Source organism: Lolium rigidum, chromosome 7, assembly GCF_022539505.1.
Source record: "Lolium rigidum isolate FL_2022 chromosome 7, APGP_CSIRO_Lrig_0.1, whole genome shotgun sequence".
NCBI classification, from domain to species: Eukaryota; Viridiplantae; Streptophyta; class Magnoliopsida; order Poales; family Poaceae; genus Lolium; species Lolium rigidum.
Genome location: NC_061514.1, coordinates 220009677 through 220022837, shown reverse-complemented (window position 1 = coordinate 220022837; position 13161 = coordinate 220009677).

Genomic DNA, 13161 nt, shown 5'->3' with positions numbered 1-13161 from the left:
GCTGCACCTTTGAATGAATTGACTAAAAAGGGTGTTGCATTTGAGTGGGGCGTTGCCCAAGATCATGCTTTTGATGAACTGAAACGATTGTTAACTTCTGCTCCGTTGCTTGCACTTCCTGATTTCAATAAGCAATTTGAGATTGAATGTGATGCTAGTGGTATTGGAATTGGTGGTGTGTTGATGCAAGAGGATCGCCCAATTGCATATTTTTCTGAGAAACTTTCTGGTGCTAAGTTGAACTATCCTATTTAAGATAAAGAATTGTATGCTTTAATTAGAGTTCTTGAGGTTTGGCAACATTATTTGTGGCCAAAATAATTTATCATTTGATCATGAAGCTTTGAAATATCTGAAAGCCCAATCTACTTTGCAAAGGCGTCTTGCTAAGTGGGTTGAGTTCATTGAGTCTTTTCCGTACATTATTAAGCATAAGAAGGGAAAAGATAATATTGTTGTTGATGCTCTATCTAGGAAGACTATGCTGTTAACTCATCTTGATGTTAAAATTCCTGGATTAGAGGTGTTATGTGATTTATATGCGATCGATCATGATTTTGCTGAACCATACCGCTTATGTGTTATTGGTAAAGCATGGGAAAAATATCACATACACGATGGGTTTTTGTTTAGAGCTAACAAACTATGTGTTCCGAGAATCGTCACGTGCGTTTGCTCTTATTGCGGGAATCACATGCTGGAGGTTTGATGGGTCACTTTGGGCGTGAGAAGACGCTACTCATGCTCGCTGATCACTTTTATCGGCCAAAGATGAGGCGGGACGTGGACAGGTATGTGAAGAGGTGCATTACTTGCAACAAGTCCAGGTCCAAGCTGAAGCCTCACGGTTTGTATACTCCGTTACCGGCACTTACTACACCTTGGGAAGATATTAGTATGCATTTTGTGTTGGGTTTGCCGCGTACTAAAAGAGGCCATGATTCTATATTTGTGGTAGTGGACAGATTTTCTAAAATGTCACACTTTATTGCCTGCCACAAAAGCGACGATGCGTCGCATATTGCTAACCTGTTTTTCGGGAGATTGTTCAACTACATGGAGTCCCGAAGACTATTGTTTCGATCGTGATGTAAAGTTCATGAGCTACTTCTGGAAGACACTTTGGGGAAAGTCTGGGGACAAAGATACTCGTTCGGTACTACTTGTCATCCCCAAACTGATGGTCAAGCTGAGGTGGTGAATCGAACCTTGTCACAACTTGTTGAGATCCATGATCAAGAAGAACCTGAAGGAGTGGGAAGAGTGTTTGCCGCATGTAGAGTTTTCTTACAACAGGGCGGTACATTCTACCACAGAGCTATGTCCTTTTGAGGTGGTGTATGGTTTCAAACCCATTAATCCACTTGATTTGTTGCCTTTACCCATACATGAGAGAGTTAATATGGAGGCATCCAAGAGGGCAGATTTTGTGCGAAAAATCCATGTGAAGACTAAAGAGTTGATAGAGAAGAAAGGCAAGAGCAATGCTGCAAGGATGAACAAGAAGCGCAAAGAGATGTTGTTCAAGCCTGGTGATATGGTCGCAGGTACATTTTCGCAAGGATAGGTTCCCGAAGCTGCGGAAGTCTAAGTTGAAGCCTCGTGGTGCTGGTCCTTACAAAGTGCTTGCCAAGATCAATGATAATGCATACTCGATAGATCTTCCGAGTTGATGAGTTTGGTGTCGGTAATTCTTTCAATGTTGCTGATTTGACACCATATGACGGAGAAGACCTTGGAGCGTCGAGGTCGACGCCTTTTGAAGGGGGGAGATGATGAGGACATCCCTACTACACCACTACCTCCGTCATTGATGAATGAAGATGAACCTCGTTGTGAAGCTCAAGTCCAATGAAGTTCGGATTGGACCAATTACAAGGGCTCGTGCGAAGCTACTTAAACAACAGGTGAACTTGTTTCTAAACGATACTTTAATTGATGAGAACTTTATACTGCCTAAGTCCTATTACTTATGTATCATCAGGTATCAAGAGGAGACGAGCATCGCACGAGGAGTAGAGGAGCAGCTGGACATGAAGACGGACGTCAAAATGGACGTGAAGCTGGACATGGAGCTGGACATGAAGATATCTCATGGACGCACGAGGGAGGAGCGGGAGGCATGCGCGAGAGGAGAAGTCGACGTCCAGGCCGGCCCAGCGCCAGGTTAGACCGGCCTCCAGACCGGCGCTCCCGGTCCCTGGCCCAGTTGACCGGGCGGAAACCGGATGCATCGTACCGGGGCCAAACCGGACGAAGTTTTGCGAACTTTCCGGTTTGCCGCCCGGTTGACCGGATGCCAGACCGGCCAGCCCGGTCCCTGGCTCGGTTGACCGGATTCCAGACCGGACTAGTCCGAGTCTGTCTCGACCAGATCTATTCTGGGTCGGTTTTACTTGTATCTTTCGACCAGAACTCGTCCCGGATGCCTATATAAGTGCCTTGGACGACCCCCTAGCTGCTTTAGACCACGTTTAAGATAAACCCTAGTTCATAGTTGTTTGCTAAACAAAACTATTGTTCCCCAACTCTCCAATTCGTTGCGATCTGGAGTTTTATGCTACTGAAAGTTTGTGTGATCTGCTGTTCCATTGGGGATTAGAAGATTGCAATCTACCGCTTCGTGGTCGGCGGCTACGTGCGCAAGTGTGTGGAGTTGCGAATATCTTGCGGGGTTGAGAGCTGTTGCATTAGCATCAGGAATCAATCGAGAGACTTCGTCGGCGTCATACAAGTTATCCTCCTCATCATCATCGATTTCATCCGCTGCTACTATCGTGTGTTCATCACCACCCGTCGCTTACTGAGAAGATCGGGCAACCCCATATCAGTTAAAGTAGTTGACTTCTGTCGAGGGTGCTCCTCGGCAATGCCCTCCGATAGGGGCTTAGGGTTGATGGAATCCTGCAAGCTGACACGAGACATCGGTTCACAGACAAGCGGGGAGAGCGATTTACCCAGGTTCGGGGCCCTCGATGAGGTAAAACCCTTACGTCCTGCTTGTCTGTTCTTGATTATGATGATAACGGGTTACAATGGGGTGCCGAATAGTTTGGCTGAGATCTCGTCGAGATGGCTAAGTGCTAAGGTGACCTAGCTTTAAGCTTTTGTTGGCTAAGATCGCTAAGATTAATTGTGTCCCTCGACAGCCCCTCTCCTGGCCTTTATATAGGAGGCCAGGTCTCAAGAGGTCTAATCGAGTACGACTAGGTTTACAGTAGATCTATCTCTAGACTTTCCTTGTTCGGCTCCTTCCGCGTCTTGTACTTCAAGGAATCTTCCGTTGCACCGCCCTAGTGGCCCATCTTGCCGTCGAGTGCCTTCATGGGCCTCCAACTAGGAAATACAGGATAGGGCAACATTGGTTACCCGAAGGGTTATGCCCACGTCAGTAGCCCCCGAGTGTCTAGCCGAAGGTAGTTCGGGTAGAGACTAAAGCATGCCTCCACCAATGTTCTTCTCCTTGACTGTTCTTGTTCCTCTTGAATCTGCATCATCTTCTTCTGTCGGGTGCGCGTCAGCGCTCCCGATGGGAGTAGCCCCGAGTCTAGGTACGGATGCTTGCAATCCGTGCGTAGACTCAAGTTGTACCACTCGAACATTTTGCTCTGCCGAAGTTTTTCCGCGAGCCTTCGTGGGTCATCCGATATACTTTCCTCATGCAAGGGATAATGAGTAACGTGCCCAACTTTTGCTGGTTAACTGCCGATGGCAAAACAACGTTACCCTACACAGAATCAAGTCCCCGGGCATGATCCTGGAGTGCGAAAAAGTTCTATCGGGTGCGCGCCCAGCGCTCCCGATGGGAGTAGCCCCCGAGTCTGGGCACGAGTGCTTGCAACCGGGTGCGGACTCGAGTCGAACAATTATCTCTTCCTTCAAGGCCTTTTTCCTTTGAATCTTCATTCTGTCGGGTGCGCGTCTAGGTGCGGAGGCTGGCAATCCGTGCATAGACTCAAGTTAACCATCCGATACCTTTTCATTCCTTCAAATGCTTTGAGCATTTCTCATGATGTCATTGATGACACTTTACTAACATCTTGATTTTGACTGACAGGACGTAACCTGTTGGGCCTATTCTTTCTTTGCTGGCCCTTCTCGCACAGTCACCAAGGCGTCTCCTCGATTTCTGCAATCTTTAATAGAAAAGATCCACTGAATGAACCGGTAACAACGACACGTGCCCTCACAGCTCTCAAGTTCTCCTTAAAATCTCCAAAGGGCGAAAAATCCCTAATCTTCTCCCACATTTTCCGTAGCATCTTCTCGTTCTTCTCCTTCTTCCTTCCTTCGCTACTGCTGCGCCGCCACCACTGCTTTTCCGTTCCTCCCCAAATCTCGCAATGGTGAAGAAGAAGGGCCTACGCCACCGCGCTACTAGCGGAGTGCCACCGCAATCTTCCTCGAATCTTCCGAGGAGCGCCCGACGCCTCCCAGCGCCGCCAAGTTCGGTAGCCAAGCCCGGAGATTGGATAGCGTCAACCGTCACCAAGCGTGACGAGAAAAGATCCCGAAGCCTGGGATTAATCTCCGCCGACGAGGGGAATGTGATCTTTCCAGGTGCGATTTCTCGGCCTAATCCCCCTGCTGGCTTTACCGTGATGTTCTTGTCGTTCCTATATCAGGGTCTTTCGCTCCCCGCTCATGAATTCCTCCTTCATCTTTTGCGGACTTACGAAATCCAATTGTGGCAACTTACTCCTAACTCAATCCTTCACGTTGCCGTGTTCATTACCCTCTGTGAGGCGTTTTTGGGCATCGAACCTCATTTTGGATTGTGGAAAAATATCTTTTATGTAAAGAGGTACAGCAGTAGTAATGGATCCTTCGTTACCGGAGGAGTGGGGTTTGTGGCTCGTTCGGAGGTTAATTATTTCAATTTCCCAATGAGAGAATCTGTGCAAGGGTGGAGACTGAAATGGTTTTATGTCAAGGATTCCCTGTCAGCCGAATCCCAGCTTCCTTGCTTTACCGACGTCCTCGAAGCCAAGCCCAAGAATTCCTGGAAGAACATTCTCTCTCCCGACGAAAGAGTAGCAGCCAATGAATTATTTGCCAAATTTCTTCGAATCAAAGAGGCCGACGGCCAAACTATGGTCGGCACAGAGGTGGCAGCGGTGTTCCTGAAACGTCGAGTTCAACCAGTCATGGCCAGAGTTCGCCCGATGTGGTTGTATTCAGGTCCAAAGGATGAAACCAGGATTAATGCTGCCGAACTGTCGGAAAAGGAGTTGCTTGATGAAGTCCGTCGCCTTACTTCCTTTAGCCAGGAAGACTCGATCCCATTGATATCTTCTTACACTCCTCTCGATGATGATCATCCGCCACCAGAGGTAACTTTCCTTTTGATATTCTCACTATGCTATTTCCACTTGGCCAATATGATTTACTATTATTCTTATTTGTTCTTCTTTTCGACAGACCCCCATAGTCTCTGGAAACTTGCATGATTCGCCAAATGATACTTCTGAGGGAAGAGGCTCCTCAATACCTGTTGATTTTCACACTGTCGAGCACGCAGGCCCAGAGAGCGAACACGATGATCCGATAAATTCCAAAACTGTTCACACCGATCTTCCTCCTTCAGCCGACGACGCTTGCGACACAGAGGGATCAGTGCGTAATGATGACGCTGATCGTGATGCCTTTGTTAATGCAGCTGTGGAGGCGACCAAGGCTTCGCACGTGAAGAGATCAACCGGTGGCTTTGCCGACGAAGACGATCTCTTCGACATGTAAGTACCTTCTTCCTTTCTGCTGTGTTTTGTCCCCTTATTTCTCGCATTCTTTTCATAAATTCTGCCGACCATTTCCTTTTTGTAGTGACGAAGGTTTCGCTGAGCCTCCGTCTAAGAAAGCCAGATCTGATGCTGTTCCGCCGGCCGTTGCTGCTTCCGAAGCTTCGGCTCCTAAGGCAGCTCCCGCGGCCCAGGCATCGACTGCTTCTTCCCTTTCCAAGGGGAAAGATGTTCCTGCCGCCACCACGACTGCTCCTTCTGTAAGTCCTTTTTTGAATACAACGTGAACTTCTTGAAATGTGCCTTGTCTAATGATTCTTTGTAAAACATCCTTTTTTCCTTAAGGATCTGCGAGGTGTTATATCTTCTTTGGAGGCCTTTGCCTCTCAATTTACCTCTCTGGAAGCGGACAAAGTTCGACTGCAGGAGGAAGTTAAATCTTCCTCTTCGAAGCTGGACGACGCCATTAAAAAGGCTGCCACGGCTCGCCAGGAGGTCGACTCCCTGAAAGAGGAGCTGGGCAAACTGAAGGAGGGGCTAAAAGAGGAGGAAGCTCGGGCAGCTGAAAAGGATGAGCTCCTTCGTCAGTCTTCTTTGGCTCTACTTGGTAAGCTCTTTTGTACACTTCTGTCGATTATTACTCTTATGGATTTGTTCCTTTATCAATGATCTTTTCCAATTCATTTTCTTGTAGAAGCCGCCAACATTCCTGCTGCTGCCTTGGACAAAGTTCCAAACAACTCTCCGGCAAATGGTGTGTCGATGGTTCTCGCCTCCCACCAGCTTACGCGGGAGCTTCTTGGAAAGGGAAAAGGTGCCCTGGCGCGGATGCACCTGATGATTTTCCCCAAGATCAAGCAGGACAAAACTCTGGGGCAGTTGATCGATGCCTTCGCGGTTGACACCAAGGAGGTTATCGAGGTATTCAAACGCACCTCGCGTACCTATGGCGCCCTCCTTGCCTTCCAACTTATGATGGGTCACGGCTTTAAGGCTAACATCGAAGAAATGACTAAGGAGCTACCGAAAGGACAAGATGGGCAGTTTGTTGATTTAAGCGCCTTTAAAACATCTGCCCTTAATTGTGCTCGTCAGCTCCTTGAACTAGTGTCGTCGAGGAAGACGTCGGCTGGTCCCAGTTTATCGACTCAGACCCAACTCCCTTGATTTTTGTAACAAACTTATCTTCGAGTTGATGTGAAACATTGTCCCGTTGCAAAACTTGTGTTTGTAATAAACTCCGTGCTAGCAATGTTGCTAGTACACCTTTGTTATGATATTTTTACTTGCACTTCTCCCGATGGGAGTTACTTCGGATGCTCGAATTGACCCGATCTGTCATCCTTTTTGACGATGTTTCCTGCAGGTTTTCCCAGTGCCTTCATTTGTCGACGACTCTTCGTGTGCTCTTCTTGAAGGTGATCGAATCCAGCGTATGAAGGATCGGATCACTCAGATGGAAAAAGATCTACGTAGCACTTATGCCTTAGCTGCTATTGTCAATAAGAAGAGCGAGATTGCAGCCGAAGTGGAGCGGTACGCTCTTACTGAACTGCATAAAGCTACCGAGAGTTTGAACTGTAAGGTTCTTGAGCCTTGCGCTTTTTGTCAACAACGCCTTGTCTGATCCTCTGTTTGATTCGTTTGGCAGTCATAGCCCTGAACCGTGCGGAAGAGAACAAACGAATTCATGAGCGTGTGCACGCTTTAACCCAGCTTTCATCAACCGAAGAGATTTTCTGGCGGGAACACTCGAAGGCTTCGGCTGTCGCACAATTTCAGGATCGGGTTCAGCAAGTCCACCATTTCTTCGACAAATGCTACAAAGCCATGAGGGTAGTTTGGAAGACGATGTTTCCTTTAAACGCGATTCCCCCTACGCTTCTGACTTTGATGTCTGAGTTTGGGAATGCCAAGAAGATTCGAGACTTGGTGCGAGCCCAGGTTTTCGCAGGGGCCAGGTTTACACTTGCCCTTTTGCTTGCACATTACCCCTCAGCGAATCTGCTTGCTATTGCCAACGCGGTTGGTGACTTCGAGACTTTATATCCGAAGGTGTTGCTTCCTGCCAATATAATTGTCGACAAGCTTGAGGAGTATTCGAAGGTACCTGAGGAAAAAGAAACTCCGCAAGGGTGATTTCATGTATTAGGGTTATTTTGTAAATAGATTATTTAGGCTACTTCATCCAAGTGTTAGGATTGTTCAGCCAAATTTTTTTATTCGGTAGATACATGTATATGTACTTTTACCGTGTTGGTACCGTTGGCAATTTTTGAGGGAGCAAATCTGAATTGTCCGTTTAAGAGTTTTTTCGTATTCGTTGGTCAGCAAACGTTTGAGTGATCAGCTCGTGTTGCAGGTCTTGCTAAACCTATTGTATGTGCAACTTTACCCCAGTACCGAGAGCCACGATACGGAAAACCTTCCAGAGACGCCGCCGCCGCCAATCCCATCTCGGGGGATTCAGGAGATCGCCTGCGGCACCCTGCCGGAGAGGGGAATCATCTCCCGGAGGGCTCTTCATCGCCATGATCGCCTCCGTATTGATGTGTGAGTAGTTCACCCCTGAACTATGGGTCCATAGCAGTAGCTAGATGGTTGTCTTCTCCTCATTGTGCTATCATGTTAGATCTTGTGAGCTGCCTATCATGATCAAGATCATCTATTCGTAATCCTACATGTGTGTTTGTTGGGATCCGATGAATATTGAATACTATGTCAAGTTGATTATCAATCTATCATATATGTTGTTTATGTTCTTTCATGCTCTCCGTTGCTAGTAGAGGCTCTGGCCAAGTTGATACTTGTGACTCCAAGAGGGAGTATTTATGCTAGTGGGTTCATGCCTCCATTGAATCTGGGACAGTGACAGAAAGTTCTAAGGTTGTGGATGTGCTGTTGCCACTAAGGGATAAAACATCGATGCTTTGTCTAAGGATATTTGTGTTGATTACATTACGCACCATACTTAATGCAATTGCCTGTTGTTTGCAACTTAATACTGGAAGGGGTTCGGATGATAACCTCGAAGGTGGACTTTTTAGGCATAGATGCATGTCGGATAGCGGTCTATGTACTTTGTCGTAATGCCCCGATTAAATCTCATAGTACTCATCATGATATATGTATGTGCATTGTTATGCCTTCTTTATTTGTCAATTGCCCAACTGTAATTTGTTCACCCAACATGCGTTTATCTTATGGGATAGACACCACTAGTGAACTGTGGACCCCGGTCCAATTCTTTGCATCTGAAATACAATCTACTGCAATTGTTCTTTACTGTTCTTTGCAAACAACCATCATCATCCACACTATACATCTAATCCTTTGTTTACAGCAAGCCGGTGAGATTGACAACCTCACTGTTACGTTGGGGCAAAGTACTTTGATTGTGTTGTGCAGGTTCCACGTTGGCGCCGAAATCCTTGGTGTTGGGCCGCCCTACACTCCGCCACCAACAACCTTCACGTGCTTCCTTGACTCCTACTGGTTCGATAACCTTGGTTTCTTACTGAGGGAAACTTACTGCTGTGTGCATCACACCTTCCTCTTGGGGTTCCCAACGGACGTGTCGACTGCATGCCATCAAGTAAATTTCTGGCGCCGTTGCCGGGGATCTGAAGAAAAGTTACACCACAAAGATTTCTAACTCCCACGTCAACTACAAGCCAGCAATAAATTTCTGGCGCCGTTGCCGGGGAGATCAAGACACGTTGCAAGGGGAGTCTCCCACATCCAATCTCTTTACTTTGTTTTTGTCTTGCTTTACTTTACTTTATTTACTGCTTTGTTTGCTTCTTATATCAAAAACACAAAAAAAATTAGTTGCTAGTTTTACTTTATTTACTGTCTTGTTCTCCATATTCAAAACACAAAAAATTAGTTACATGCATTTACTTTATTTAGTTTACTTTATTTACTACTGCTAAAATGGTTACTGTTGAGAATACTAAGTTGTGTGAATTCACTAGCACAAATAATAATGATTTCTTATGCACACCTATTGCTCCACCTGCTACTACAGCAGAATTCTTTGAAATTAAACCTCGCTTTACTAAATCTTGTTATGAGAGAGCAATTTTCTCGGTGTTAGTTCCGATGATGTCGCTGCCCATCTTAATAATTTTGTTGAACTATGTGAAATGCAAAAGTATAAGGATGTAGATGGTGACATTATAAAATTAAAATTGTTTCCTTTCTCCTTAAGAGGAAGAGCTAAAGATTGGTTGCTATCTCTCGCCTAGAAATAGTATTGATTCATGGACTAAATGTAAGGATGTTTTTATTGGTAGATATTATCCTCCCGCTAAAATTATATCTTTGAGAAGTAGCATAATGAATTTTAAGCAATTAGATAATGAACATGTTGCTCAAGCATGGGAGAGAATGAAATCTTTGGTGAAGAATTTCCCTACCCATGGACTAACTACTTGGATGATCATCCAAACCTTCTATGCAGGATTGAATTTTTCTTCGCGGAACCTATTGGATTCAATTGCTTGGAGGTACCTTTATGTCCATTACTTTGGGGGCGGCAACAAAGCTTCTTGATGATATGATGATAAATTATTCTGAATGGCACACGGAAAGAGCTCCACAAGGTAAGAAGGTAAATTCTGTTGAGGAAACCTCCTCCTTGAGTGATAAGATTGATGCTATTATGTCTATGCTTGTGAATGGTAGATCTAATGTTGATCCTAATAATGTTCCTTTAGCTTCATTGGTTGCCCAAGAAGAACATGTTGATGTGAATTTCATTAAAAGTAATAATTTCAACAACAATGCTTATAGGAATAATTCGGTAACAACTATAGGCCATATCCTTCGCTAATGGTAATAGTTATGGTAATTCTTTTGGGAATTCTTACAACAATAATAGGAGTGTACCCCCTGGTCTTGAAGCCATGCTTAAAGAATTTATTAGTACACAAACTGCTTTTAACAAATCTGTTGAGGAAAAGCTTGATAAAATTGATATTCTTGCTTCTAAGGTTGATAGCCTTGCCTCTGATGTTGATCTTTTAAAATTGAAAGTTATGCCTAATAAGGATAATGATAATAAAATTGTTACTACAGCAAATTCCATCCAAGTTCGAATTAATGAGAATATTAGATTGATGACTGAATTGCATGCTAGGTGGGAAAGAGAAGAAAACGAAAAACTAGCTAAAGAGAATAATGTAGTTAAAGTTTGGACTATTACCACCACTAGTAATGATAATGCTTCACATGTTGCTACACCCTCTACTATCAATGGTAAAAATAATTGGTGTTGGCAATGTTTCTACTCCTAGTGCAAAGCGTGCAAAATTGCCTGAAACTGCTAAAACTGCTGAAACTGTTTGTGATAAAACTGCTGAAATTTTTCAAAATATTGGGGACAATGATCCCATTGCTGTAGATCATAATGGTTTAGATTTTGATGATTGTCACATCTCTGAAGTTATAAAGTTCTTACAAAAACTTGCTAAAAGTCCCAATGCTAGCGCTATAAATTTGGCCTTTACAAAACATATTACAAATGCTCTCATAAAAGCTAGAGAAGAGAAACTAAAACTTGAAACTTCTATTCCTAGGAAGTTAGAAGATGGTTGGGATCCCATCATTAAGATGAGGTTCAATGATTTTGATTGTAATGCTTTATGTGATCTTGGTGCAAGTATTTCTGTTATGCCTAAGAAAATCTATGATATGCTTGACTTGCCACCATTGAAAAATTGTTATTTGGATGTTAATCTTGCTGATAATGCTATAAAGAAACCTTTGGGGAGGATTGATAATGTTCGTATTATGGTTAATAATAACCTTGTCCCCGTTGATTTTGTTTTCTTGGATATTGAATGCAATGCATCTTGTCCCATTATAATGGGAAGACCTTTTCTTCGAACTGTTGGTGCTACCATTGATATGAAGGAACGTAATATTAAATATCAATTTCCTCTTAAGAAAGGTATGGAACACTTCCCTATAAAGAGAATGAAGTTACCTTATGATTCTATTATTAGAACAAATTATGATGTTGATGCTTCGTCTCTTGATGTTACTTGATATACACTTTCTGCGCCTAGCTGAAAGGCGTTAAAGAAAAGCGCTTATGGGAGACAACCCATTATTTTACTTCTGCACTTTATTTTATATTTGAGTCTTGGAAGTTGTTACTACTGTAGAAACCTCTCCTTATCTTTATTTTATTGCATTGTTGTGCCAAGTAAACTCTTTGATAGTAAAGCCAATACTAGATTTGGATTGCTGCGCGGGAACAGATTTCTTGTCACGAAATTGAGCCGCCCCTGCTGTAGAAAATTTATAAAAATCTGCCAATTTACGTGCGTGATCCACAGATATGTACGCAACTTTCATTCAATTTGGGCATGTTCATCTGAGCAAGTCTGGTGGCTCTAAAAAATTCGTCTTTACGGACTATTCTGTTTTGATAGATTCTGCATTTTATTTCGCATTGTCTGTTTTGCTATGTTTGATGGATTTCTTTGTTCCATTAACTTTCAGTAGCTTTGTGCAATGTCCAGAAGTGTTAAGAATGATTATGTCACCTCTGAATATATGAATTTTCAATTATGCACTAACCCTCTAATGAGCTTGTTTCGAGTTTGGTGTGGAGGAAGTTTTCAAGGGTCAAGAGAGGAGGATGATACAATATGATCAAGAAGAGTGAAAAGTCTAAGCTTGGGGATGCCCCCGTGGTTCATCCCTGCATATTTTAAGAAGACTCAAGCATCTAAGCTTGGGGATGCCCAAGGCATCCCTTCTTCATCGACAACTTATCAGGTCACCTCTAGTGAAACTATATTTTTATTCCGTCCCATCTTATGTGCTTTACTTGGAGCGTCTGTTTGTTTTTGTTTTTGGTTTTGTTTGAATAAATTCGGATCCTAGCATTCTTTGTTTGGGAGAGAGACACGCTCCGCTGTTTCGTATGAACACATATGTTCTTAGCTTTATTCTTAATGTTCATTGCGAAAGTTGAACTACTTCATTCATTGTTATATGGTTGGAAGAGGAAAATGCCGCATGTGGTAAATGGTATAATTTCTTGAATAATTTGATACTTGGCAATTGTTGTGCTCATATAGATCATGTTTAATGATGCGGCCTAAGGCCACGTGGGTTGCCCGATCTCACGAATTGACCGAGGGAAAGGCAGGGGGAGAGGAAGAACACGAAGAACACGGCGAAGAACACGGTGAACACACGCAAACACACACCAACCCGATACAATTCCGGTTTACTCCCGATAGCCCGAACCACTATCCCGATAGAATCTCTCAAGGGAGAGACACACGGTAGAATCCCCGAGAGGAAGATCGGTATACGATCGGTGGAATCACACGAGTGAGAGACCGGTGGTAGAATCACAAGTGTGTGAGACTAATCATATAGGGAGTGCCTTGTACAATAG